The following is a 13,947-nucleotide window of genomic DNA, read 5'->3' as shown; positions in this document are numbered from 1 at the left end:
TTCATGAAACTATGATACAATCTTTAAAAACTAATTCTATATATTGCATTCATCAATAAGCACTGGTTGACATCCTGGATTGAAGTTACTAAATTAATAAGAATGTTAAACGAGTTTTCGCTCGTTAAAAATTATGTGAATGAAACAGCATTACACATATTGCTAATCAGAACGCAGAGGTTTGTCATTGGTGTTTTACTTGGAAAAATCAGTAAAAATAGAATCCGGATGTTTTTGATAACGAAGTCCGTTTACGTCGAATAAGTATAACTCTGTGTCAGCTATTTTCTTAACGTTGAGCGATATATTTATTTTGTGTGGGTACTATGCTTCGATAAATGGGAACTCCTTAGTTCGTATTTATTATTGAGTTGCGTCATTAAAAAAAGTCCCCAGTCGGATAAGGGGCTACGCTGTCCGGTATATAGTCACGCAAGTCTCAGAACTCGTGACTAGAAGTAAATGATTGTTTGAACTATAAAGTAGTTCGATGAACACATGCTTGTTTGAACATGATCTTAAGTAACTTATACTCAACATCAGCATAATAAGAGCATTCAATAAAAAAAATATTTTCATCCTCGATATCATTAATTTTTCTTAATACACATTTGCGTTGATCACGGTCAATGTTCTGGTTTCTTCCTGTCTGTATATATAATATTATGAGACAATACACGTTATAACGCTTTTTATTTTCATCAATATCAAAATATGAAGATCTTTCGACTAGTTTATTTCTTAATATTGAATCAATAATTATTTCAAAACGGATTTCTTTAACATCTTTTTTAAATGCTCGATGTTTTTTCATTATTTAAAAAATTAAAATAAACAATTGAAGATGGGTGTTTGTGAACATGGTTGAAATTCGACTACTGTGTGTAGTTTATTATAAAGAATATGGAGGACTGATATTCATCTAGTTATCTGAAATTGTGACACTTAATCCGCTTCTGAATGTTACGAAAACGGTCGGAAACGAATACTTGAACGAAGAAAATGTCCATGAAAACAATGCGTGTACTTTTTACTTCCTGTAGTATTTTTTTTTTTACTTCAAATTTGCAAAAGCAAATATATATAACTAGGCTATTTATTGAAAAAATAAACATGTTTAATGGAATATAGAATTATATCAAAATGTTAGCAATTAAATTGATCCAATTATATATACACCAGTCCGGCAGAGTATAGCAACAGTTGCTAATGAACGAATCTATCGATTAAACTCCTGCTAATGCTAACACCTTTATGATAGTGCTAAACTACATGACAGAAAGTTTGAAAATAGAAATAAACCTGGTTTACTATATGGTTCGCACAAAATATTGTGGTATGAAATTATCAAGCTTGGATGTACACATGATAACTTTTAACGGAATAATAAGTGACCATAAGCTGCTGATAGCGCTGGCCCTTAACCATACATTAAACAAATCTTTGATAAATGGACTTTGTTTGCAAACGCATCAATATAGCATGTCATACTTAGTAACTACGTATTTCCATGGACCATTGTAAATCATGTCTTTGTTCGAAAAACGAAATTACTCTGAACGTAATTATATGAAACTTCATGGGTGTATAGGTATCAAGAAGGAAAATGGCTTTTCAATAGAACCATACCCATAACTTTCTTAAACAAGAGTTATTGCCCTTTTATTTTTTTGAATGGTGTACTTTTTCACGGCTATATCTCAGATACGCTACAAGATTTCAACATGAAACTTCATGAGTGTATTCATATAAAGGAGGAGAATTCGAATGCATACAAACAATTTCCCTACATTTAATTATTTTTTTAGGGTTATACCGTTTATGATGGGATTTTCTCCCTTCCATAAACAACATTTATTCGGCCGGGGATATCAATTCAACAAATTTGCTTGTTAAAGTATAGTTGTCGTGTGCGTATTAAGTTAACAAATCCTTGCTGCGATAATCAATGCAGAGATGAACTATTTGAACTTCCCATTATTTTAATGTTTACAAAACTAAAACCCCTCATGTATACTTTAAATCCAATTATGTGTAATGCACGATGCTGCATCTTAATAGAACATGACCAACTGCAAAGTGTGTTCATTAAAACCGAAATGGCGGAGGCATTAAAACAATATAAAGAAGTGAAACTCCAGCTGCTGGAGCAGTATTGAATTTTCATTAAAAACAATTAGTTGGTCCTTTATTTAAGGCAAGTGACCGATTGCCAAAACAGTACAAAACAGCACAATACAGCACAATACAAACCAACATAAACACAAAATAAGCATTAATTATTAAGACTGTCGAAGGCTTTATTAAAATCAGAAAAAAAGATACCGCTTTCGTTATTTTTCGTTCAATAATGTCTTGCAAAAGTCTTTCGCTTTCGCAAATGTCGTTTCTTTTTATCAATTTAATTGTAATGATTATATGTTTAAGAAAGATTTAATGCGATTGGCAATATATTTGGAAGCTATTTAGTAATCAATACTTATAAGTGAAAAAGGTCTCCAGTTATCGATAAAAAAAGGATGTCTTTCCGGTCGTTTCACCCCGAAACCAACGCTCCCTCACACTCCCGCCCAATGCTGTCTGATATATTTGATGGTTGAATTGTTCTGGTATTTTTTATATTATGATAAAAAATATATGAATACTCAAATACGATCCGTTTTAATTTGATAACATATTAACCGGGTTTGAACGGTAATTCATGCCTGCACGAGTGTAGACCACGTAGTTAACCCAATTTTTTTTCAATTGTTCACACACAATCGTGTAATTCACGCACCAACGATACGTATCTCGATACATAGCATCAACAAGAACCCCTTTAATAACATTATCCACATAAAAAGTGGTATTTACTTCGTATATACTCGTTCAGAACCTATTTTTTCTTTTCAAATTGCGTGTTAGTACAATTCAATTTTATCGGCCTTATTCTGCACAATTCGACAAGTCGCGATCCATCATCTATTCATTACCTCTTCATTTTAAAATACTGTGCGCCACACATGTTTTGAATTAAGTTGTTAATGTAATTACAAATGGTCTTCAAAATTGAGACTACACTCGTCTTTACATGTTTCTCTCATAGGTTTTATGACTGTCTTATCATAACAGAACGTAATGAAGGTATTTTACGATTATATGTCCAGATAAACATGTTATGAATAAATTGTAAATGCAACAGTAATGGCAAGTTCTACTAATTTGTCCAAATTCCATTGTCAAGGATCTTTCGAGACATAAACAATTATTAAATGCTCATAATTGGTAACAACGTTTTTTCAATTGTTTATTTAGTTTACTTCCAATAAAGGGGTCTATAACTCAGCATGGTGAGACACATTTTTTGAATAAATGGGCATGATGTAGACCATCTAGCTGAAGAAGACCTAAACAAAGTAACATCCCAGATACAAAACCTGTTGGCCTAGCATGTTCAAAACGACTTTGTTTATTTTCACTTAATATTGACAGAAGTAACCACCAGGTGGGAGCAACATGTTGTTACATGTCAAATACCGAACTTCTCTGCCTTGTGGTTTCAGAGTAAAATACTTTAAATTTTTACTATCAACTTGACAAAAAACAAATAGACCTTAGGGAGGGGCCAATTTAATCAGAAGGAGCAGACTTATAATCGGGCACCATCATGTGATATCACATAAAAAATACACAAACCATCCTATGTGTAAACGTTTCGGTTTCAGAGGAGAATTTGGTTTTGTTTACATATCTTATCTTTTTATATCTGGTGACCTACATGCAACATACCGGAACGGTTCCAGACCAGAGCATTTAAAACAAACTTTAAGAAATGTCAAATGCACGAAACACAAAGAAAAAGCCACCTATCACACTATCTTTCAATGTGCTAAAAATAGGATTAGCATTAGCGAAAGCGAGTTCTATCAACATGACCATGTGTGGACCGCACATCGCTTTCAAAATGCAAGGCATGCATACGTCACTTTACGGTGGCATAGAGGTGACATTCACTCCTCTTTTTTGTAATTGCACTCCTCTTTTTTCTATCTTATGAAAATGAGTCGCATCTCTTTCTGACGAAAATGAAAGCAATGATACAAAATGATCTAGAGTTGACGCAACAAGTTATTATCGTTGTTATTATTCGCATTATACAACACAATATCGCCTTTAGGGTTGCATATGTAAAATACACACATCATTTGTTTAACACCATATTAAATACAGAATACAGATTTTGCCAGGACTGCCATAAAGACAATACAGAAAATTGTTTTCTGTTGAAGATGAAATACATTTGTATTATCTATCAGTAGTAAAAATACTACGGGGTCAATTATTAAAAGACGGATGTAACAATATTCTTATTTCACAGTTTAGACAGTATATATATGTCCCGTTTTTTTTCATTAGTTTTTTAATAAACCATTGTCAAAAAACAAATTTTAAGCGATAATCGGTATCATGTTAAGAGGTCTATATTTGTTCATACTCAGTGCATATCTAATGTCATGTTTATTTTTACCCCAGAAAAAAACAACCCGATCCCGATTACTCAGTAGTAGCCATGCAAATATGATACAGTATCGTTTTGTTAAACCTTGATGAAGGGAAAATTTTTTAATTCAAATGTTAAGTGCCTCACTGGATTTTGCCTCAAGCCGCATGCGTCCTATGTTAGCGTTTACATTCACAGTCATTTTGAATCCTTTTATCAAGTCAATAGCGGCTTGTAGTATAATTCTCAAGGAGTGTATCTTATTCTAATTGTAAAGTACATGTTTGTATATCAATGTATTGCAAGTTTGAATCTGGTTCATTAAAAGAAATTTTGAAATTTGAAAGAAACATTGCCATATATAACATTTGTGTAGGCCAAAAACATATAATAATCGTTATTTTTAATTTAGACCAAAAAAGTACAAAATACGGGTTTGGTTTTTGACGAAACAAAGTTGGAATTGACGAATACAAATAAAATAAAGCAAATTAAATTACAATTTGTTTGTTAAACTGAACTCATTTTAACCGCTCAAGACTTATATATTAAAGAATATCTTATTAAGGAGCGAACATAATCACGATGACTTTTTAGTAAAAAACCAAGACATAATTTAGACAGGTGCTTGTTCGGTTAGAGTGTTATAAAAGCACATTATTCAAAGCCATAAATACATTAAATACAAGATCCTTGACATTTTCCGCAATGAGGAACGATGTTGTTATCTCGTGACAGTTAACGTTAGTGGAACGTATGCTGGGAAACAGAGCGTGAATTCGTGTACGTTGGCGCGACTATTGAAATGAATGTTTACGTTATTTGAATGTATTCAGGGAAAATGAGTTTTTATTTGCCTTCTTGTATTAAAAGCTTCATTTTGACACCAACGCAAACATCAGCCTCCTCGTACTCACTTGATATGAAACCTGCTGTGAGTCGAATACATATACGGAAACTTGACTAGTATTCGAATACATCCTAAGAAAAATCTTAACTGGATTACAGGATATATGGTTAAATTTAAGATTTCAAACTTTACATTAGAAATCATGTTTCCGGCTGAGAAAATAATAACATATTTATCATTGTATCTATAATAACATGTTTAATACAGTTAAAAGTTTAAAACAGCTACATGTCCACGGAATAAATGACAAAATAAAGGGACACTTAATGATGTTTATTAATTTGTTGAAATTCCTTTTGTTTTCCTCAAGAAACTTTAAGAATACTGGCCCATGTATCTTGTCGTATTTATATTTGAATCATACATTGATTGCAAAGAGTTTTGGTTGTACATTAAGTCACCTAGATATACTAAACGAAAACATTAAATGCTGCATAAATGAAAACATATCTATATTATTAGTTTTTTATATTGTGGTTAATTATCGTATACATTAATTAGACATGTTATAGAGCAAAAGTTGCAACAAACTATAGACTTATACCAGTTATCGTCGTATTCAATGAAAATGTCTTGTTTACAGAGCAGGCAGTTATGTTGTCTCTAGTTAAATGATTGATGAACAGAGCATTTCCAGGTCATGTCACGATTACAATAAGACTTCTATTCAAATGTGACGTTGAGTACAACTTTCTTTACGAAAACGTTTAACATTGAAATGTGCGTATGTTTGTTTGTCGTTTATCGCTCCTTGTGATTACATTGTGCTGTAAGAATAAGCATAATGCTATGTGCGTAGTAATTAATGTCCGTAGAAACGATAACATTGCCGTTGCTATGAAAAAAAGGTATCTGATTTTAATCGTATGCGAACTTATTCAGAATGTTCATATTACGAACTATGTTCTTTGTAGCAATATTTTGTTAACAGTTACCTTCATTATTGATAAACATGTTCCAATGTTTAATCAATATTCGGATACACATTATATGTGATTATTTTTCTTATTTACTTACAAAATATTTATGGTTTGTTTATGGCATTCATTCAACAAAAAAGACGTATTACAATGATGTCTATATTGTCTTCATGCGTGTATGTCCTAATGCAGTGCATATGACGTATGGCATTCCTGCTTATGAGCATTGATTTAAGTCTTCTGGGTTGAATTTGAAACATCTTGGAAATACCTTTAATCTTCAGCTTCTGGCTGTATAAAGCAAAAATGATATAGACGATTGTGTTTCTATTATTACAATTAAGTTATTTATAAACATGATATACATCCTTTAGTCAGCCATGATTCTTTTGTCCATATAAAAATGTAGTGGACCGCTTTTTTTAAAATCCTTTGTAAATTTATCGCAAAACTGTATATTGGGGGGGGGGGGGGGGGTTAAGAAAGTTTGATCGAAAGAAACTATGTTTTTTACCTGTTCTATCACATTTGCCGATATTGCAAAAACTTATTCCAAAGTTCGTTGATTTACAAATAGAACTCACGCCATCCTATCGTTAGGCGGCTTATCTGCTGTCTCAGAGGTAAGATGGAATCGTACTTGTTACGCCCTTTTGAAGGTTTCACTTAGAGACGTACCGCCATTGCAACTGACCGCCTAACTGATGTGTTCTGATTCGTTTTACGAGTTTATAATTCAGCTTAACACAGAGTCTCTTGCGCTCATATATACAATAAGCGATACAACTCTTATAACGGAATGACACTTATAACAGCATTTTTGGTGCGCATTTATCGGACATGAGCAATTACAAACAGGATATATAACTATGTTCTGTTATGTACAAGAACTTTTCAGCTATACACCGAATTTGCAGGTTATACAATCAATAATAAATCTCAATTAGAGTATTATCGAATGCTAGAGTCTTATTTCAACTTCTATAAAAATTAATATCGTATAAATTTTAAAACAAACAATTATAAAAATTCCGCTTTTCAGCATTCAGCTAAACATCAAAAAATTAAACATAATAAATAGCACAATAACGCCTATTTCCAATATGGCTTATTTTGTATTTATATTTCTTTCAGATGATTACGCCCTTTCGGCTCTACAGTGTTTGCGCTTACCTCGGTTTTTAGTGTGAGCGTTAGCTCACACTAATGTTACAGACCATATTTTGCAAATCAGTATGTGCTTAGAAGCCTTAGGTACGGTATGGAAAGACAACCACTTCCTGTTGTAGCAGACGACTAATGCCATTCTTCTAGCGGAGTTGTCGTTTGTGCCTCAAATACATGTGAATGTGATGAACCGCAGTGTAAGAGAGTGGACAAATGCTATGAACGTCTGCTAGGAAAGATAACCAGCACATTTGCCTATTTATAGTTCACCACTGGTACACTGCAGAGGGTTTATATGACTAATAGTTTTTAACAGCTTGTAAGACGAGATGGCCAGTCTGGTGTTTATCATTGAAATCTGTACATATTGGCTGCTTTATGGGAAAACGGGGCTTAATACATGTCAAATAAGATTAGCCTGTGCATACTGATTAGCCTGTGCAATACGCACACGCTAATCAAGGACGACATTTTACAACAGCGAACACCTACAGTGCCTTCAGCGCTTTGATTTGCTTCAAGATCGTAGTCGTCGGGATAAAAAAAAGTAATTAAAGGTAAACCGTCAATAAATCTGTTGTCTTCTTACTTGACGTTCAAGAAATTTTACGTACAATTTTCTCTTATAATACACAGTATTCACCCGAGTGTATAGTAATATAGTTTTGCACCAAAACACACTGCACAAATTAAATTGTAAGCAGTAAAGAACGCTGTTCACTTTAATAATTAACGATAGTATTATTTTGCAATTGGTTGGATTTAAACTAATTGCGGAATCTTAGGGACGCTTTCTTTACCATGCTTGTATAGCGAAATAAGAAACGCTTTTTATTGTGTTTATCTTCAATTAGTTTAACAAACAAGGTTTATCCACGGGCAAAGCAGTTAAACAACAACTGTCATGTTAAGTTGTTGTTGGTTTTTGACAGCATGTCTTAATCGTTACGTAAAGAGGTGAAGAAATCAAAGTTAAATACAGTTTACTTAAAGGCTTATTCACGCATTATGCGTGTTACGGATACCTTCATGGGTCATATTGAAAGCGAGTCTTTATAAAGAAAGATCCAAATTATGATAAGGAATCTTAACAAAATCAAACAGAATGGTGTGTTGTGAAGAAAGTTAGAAAGTTCCCTAGTGAACCTATATTGTAATGCTTGCAATCAAATGTATATAAAATGCAGTATTTAGCAGTCAACATATTAACTGTCAAAACAAAAAAACTAAGTTAAATAGTAATCTAGCATTCATTTAATCTGTCCTACCTGTTTACACTTGTAAATAATATTTTACTTTACGACATCCGCAGTTTGTTTTCATCAACCTCCCTTACACATGAGCTGGGTATCTGAATGAAAATCGGTATATTTAAAAATTATCATATTTCAAATACAGTGTCATTCACTCAATTTACTTAATTTATTGCTACAAAAGACCCAATCAATGTGCACTAAATGTAAATACAGTATCCCTACTAACTGTGCTCTGATATTGCCACATATACTGAGAAGAAAGCCGAAAAGCTGTGAGGCTTTCTGTAAGTCGATACAACCCAAAGACCATTTCACCCTACAGTACCCGTTCCCATCAGAACCGAGGCAATTGCGATTATAACATTTTATTTTTGTCAATGTAAAACATACATAAATAGTTTCACTTATGACATGTTATCATCAATTGTATTTTTGTATCATATGATCATGGGTTCTAAATTCTTATTTAAACATGAAGAAATTAACTCATACATTTACTTCACGTTAGTCGTGCCCCGGAACGTTGTTTTTCTGCTAGTATCGTGCATATTTATGGTACTTGTTATCATAGTTTGGAAAACAATGAATGTGCGTCATTTAACGTTAAAACTAACAAAATGTAAGAAAAGAGACGAAACTGCAGAAGTAAAATAACCAGTAAATATAAGAAAATAGAAGGCAAAAAACCGTAAGGCGTTTTTCTTAAACGTATCAGTATCATTATTACACTCTATCTCCGGGTTTGACATTTCCTAACACCCTGCCGGATTACCTATGGTGCAGTATATGGTTTGATTGTGGTTTGAGTTTTTTTTGTATTATTATAAATGGAAAACTTCAACTCCCATTGGCAGCCATGTGTTTAACGGACCGGAAATATGTTCATTGTCAGCTAAGACATCATACAAACGATTTTCTAATAAAGTTTCATACAGACTGGGTCAAAATATGAATTGTATCTATATATAAACAAGTAATCTCCAGCAAGGGGCCAATTGTGACTCAATGGGCATGAATGGAACAAACTTGGTAAAGGACCAACCCATTGTGCGAAATGCCATATAAAAAACCTCTTGGCCATGACGTGCTAAATGAGATTTTTTAGTTTTCATTCTATGCATATGAAGGAAACAAATAACATCTAGGAAGGTACGAATTGCTCAAAGAGCAGCGTTTGCAAAAGCTTTGTAGAATCATCATATGTTACATCTCATATATCAAACATATAGAAATTATAGGTCTTGCAGTTTCGAAGTAGAATGTTTCCATTTAAAGGGTCCTTTTCAAGTTTTGGTAAATTGACAAAATGTATAAATAAATATTGTTTCAGATTCGCAATTTTACGTTCTAGGTATGATATTTTGTGAGGAAACAGTAAAACAGAACATTAACCCTGCTCCAAAATATCCATGATATGCATCTTTTGACGATTCAAAAACCTAAAAGTTATAAGGCGTTGCAATGCGAAACCACTCCAGGTAGGCTAGTTAATGCAGAATGTTGGGTCAAACAAATTCCTTCACAACAGTTATTATCAACACACGATTTATCAATAACATATCTTACTTCAACAAAAGTCCTACAAAAATCTCCGTGCAGTCTCCGAGATATTTTACTGTTTAAAGTCAGTAAAATTCTTAGAAATAGCGATGTTACCGTTACACTATACAGCCGTATTTTACCGGAACCGGTGTAGAGGTAAGCAATGTGCTCTGAGCAGCGTTCTTTTCTTGGATCATTTTCTTGGCTATTTCCAGCTATAAGCAGCATTATAGGTAAGTAATGTGTTTCAGAATCAAAAATATATAATACGAAAGAACGCTAGTCTTATAAATTCAATTATGTGTACCCGTTTCTTAAAAATGAAAATGAACATCGTTGCAGACGATGGAAACTCATTTTCGCTTTACATTATATATTTTTTTCAATTTTCGGTTTTATATATGATATTTGTTAAGATTGCTACTTCGTAAATTATGAAAACATCAATTATATATGCATATGGGATTGATAATATATGCATATGGGATTGATATTTTATTATTATTATATTAAGTAGACAAAAACAATATATCGCACGATGCATTTTTTTAATTACGGAAGCGTGAAATTGCCATCTAATTAAAAAAGTAAACATTTTAATAAAGAATTTATGTTGTGTTTTTAATTCTTTTTCAGGAGGAGATGTTTGTTTATCAAAATCGCATCTGCTTTTATGAGCTTGCTGGTTTTTCAGCTTAATATAGATAAAATAAAGGTATTTTAACTTTATATTTATATTTCTTTAAACCATTATAATAGCTCTACAAATAAGAAACTTTATATGAATAAAATAAAGATATACATGTACATATAAACTGGATAAGGTCTAGTTTCTGTGTGTTTTTATTATATACAGGTGTAATAATGTAACTGTAACATTAATACTTTATTAACTTATAATACAATAATGTCTGGATAAAGAATCAAACAGCACTCATAAAATTATGCATGTCTCTTCTTTTTCAGACTGATGTCTTTGTTTTTATCGTCAATTATCTACCTTTGCGTGATCTAAAGAGACAACTGTGATTTCTCCGCATATGAGAAAACAACTGTATATAGCAAAAAATGAGGTTACCAAATTTAATATAGTAATGAATAAAATATGGTTTTAGAAGATGAACCAGTAATATGTGAGATCATTTACAAAAACATCAGTAAATGATTAAGTCTACCTTAATATTTTGATTATAGCTGTATATATTTGATTAGCCATGCTGGCTGCATTTATATACTTATTTTGAGGAAAAAAAAATACAACTTGATTATATATAGTAATATACTATAAATGCATGTAGCTTTAAAGATATTTTCAATATTTACAGCCTGGAAGAAACCTGTATAGACATTACTAAAAAGGTGTGTGTCATCTGTGAAGAGCAAGATGACCGTCCAGTTTCAAAACTTGGAGAAAAGGGATGTCAAGGACTTTCATTAGCTGCAAAAAACTATAAAGGTATCCTAACTTATATATTTATATTCATTTAAAATCATGTATAATAACATAACATAACATATGATTTATTGTAATGCAAGGCCTCCGGCCAAAAATACAATTATTCAACAATCATCCAATGTTGTGACAACAGAGATATGTTAATAAATACTATATTATCAACAAGATGAACAGCTTCTACTTTCATTTTAGAATAGAAAACTGTAGATACCAATTGTGAAGGAATTTGTTTGAGGTTAAGTGTTTATTTTGGCTAATATACCTAGCCTAAGGGGTCAGTGTTTCGAGCCCAGATAAGGGTTACTTTTTTCTTTCTTTAATTTTATTCTTGTTTTATTTTTACTGGAGCTTCTAAGATCCAATGTTTACATTTATAAGGGTAAAGAATTTAATGAAACTTCAATACGTGCCAAAATCTATGAAAAGGTCTTAAAAAGTATATTGTTTGTTATCTGTTGACAAACAACGAGCGTACAGGAACGCCTTGAAAAACTTTTAAGCTTTGTCACTTACGCGACACACGGAAGACAAATACACCTACCACACTCGCTTTTAGGTGAGTAAACGTAAAAATACGACGAAAAGTATCAAAAGCTGAGTCTATCAACAGGACCGCCCATCGCTTAAAAGATATACGACACACATGGAGGCCTGTCGTAATTTTGTGGTCATTATGAATGAACGATCAAATGGATACTGTATCAGGTAGTAACTGAACTTGTGCAAATGTCCAACATCGATTTGAGAAGTGAAATACTATATCATAACCACGTTTTGGACATTTACTTTTTCCGTTTATAGAGGTTACCTATGCTTTTTGGAAGTGTATATATGCAGGTATGTTTTTGTCAATAATAAGTTAACCTCGCGTTACTATCTAATATCGACTTTCGGTTTCAACATATCAGTCTTAGTATACATTCCTTTCCTCTCCATGACCCATACATTGAATTTTCCTTGCACTTTTGTACCATGTGTACCGATTTTTTTCACATAATTCGTCTTTCCTTTTACTAGTATGTTGTCAATATTACTACCACGTATACAAGCCCCATTTGCATGTCCTCAAATACATCTTTAATTTGATCAGTCTTATTTAATGCAGGGCGGTTATTTCTAAAAAGTGTACCAACAAGCTATGGGTGTTTGGAATATGTAATTACACGTGGAACCCTCTCATTTCTCTTCTCTTCTGTTTTGTTCTTGTTATCCCTCGAAATAGAGAATATCGGGTTATTAACGTATCGTTTTGAAATAAGGTTGTGCTTAGAAAAAAACGACAGTTACTTATTTTTCTGTGTATCATGTGTGTTTTTAAAATCCCCATTTTAAAAGAAATGACGCAATTATACAATTGCTACGACGGTGCATTTTTAGCCGAAATACATCTGATATTTATCGTTTGACTTTTAAGTAATGACTTGGTGCGCACTTGCGCTTAATATTTGTAAAATATGTTTTTCGCTGTTTTTGTTGCGCGTTGTGTCTAAAATATAGGTAAATGTGATAACTGATGTACGAAACATATCCACAAACATCAGAGCTCAACTTGTTAATGCGCCAAATTCATATCATGTTGAATTTGTTTGCATTAACTATTTAACTTAAGAACCAAAGGGAGGAACACAATATATATAATATTATGTGTTTTCGCGACTTAAGAAATAGCGCCCCGTCTTCAGAAATCGCGTCAAATCATGTTTAGTTTGTTGTTTCATTTTGTTTTGTATTGATTGCATAAATTTTATACTATATTCAATCGGTCATGATAATTTTTAAATATTAAACATATATAATATTCTTTTGGTAGGTTGAATTAACCCAATTTTCTGTGTATGCGTTAACATTGACAGCCATTGCTGAAGTACTTTTAAGATGAACTTACAACCGTTATGTTTGTTTTCTGACGATGGTCAGTTCTTGGCGATCTGATACCGTTAACATTGTTATAAATCGAAACAAATAACCCATGCTATCACACCATCGAATTGTCGGCTTATACCAAAGAGTTACAAATGGCGCCAAACGTGTTTTGATCACATGGACAGGCACAAACGGATAGGAAAATTGGGTCGAACATTCCTGGTCAGGTAAAATGTGGGGATTATTGTCTGAACCGTGTCGGGTCTTTGGTAATTGTCAGTGAAGAACCAGCGGAACCCAGAACAGTATTTACAAGAAAGATGGTCAATCATTAGCGTCGTTCGCATTAC

This window comes from Dreissena polymorpha, chromosome 16 (assembly GCF_020536995.1).
Source record: "Dreissena polymorpha isolate Duluth1 chromosome 16, UMN_Dpol_1.0, whole genome shotgun sequence".
Taxonomy (NCBI): Eukaryota; Metazoa; Mollusca; class Bivalvia; order Myida; family Dreissenidae; genus Dreissena; species Dreissena polymorpha.
This window is presented reverse-complemented; position numbering follows the sequence as displayed.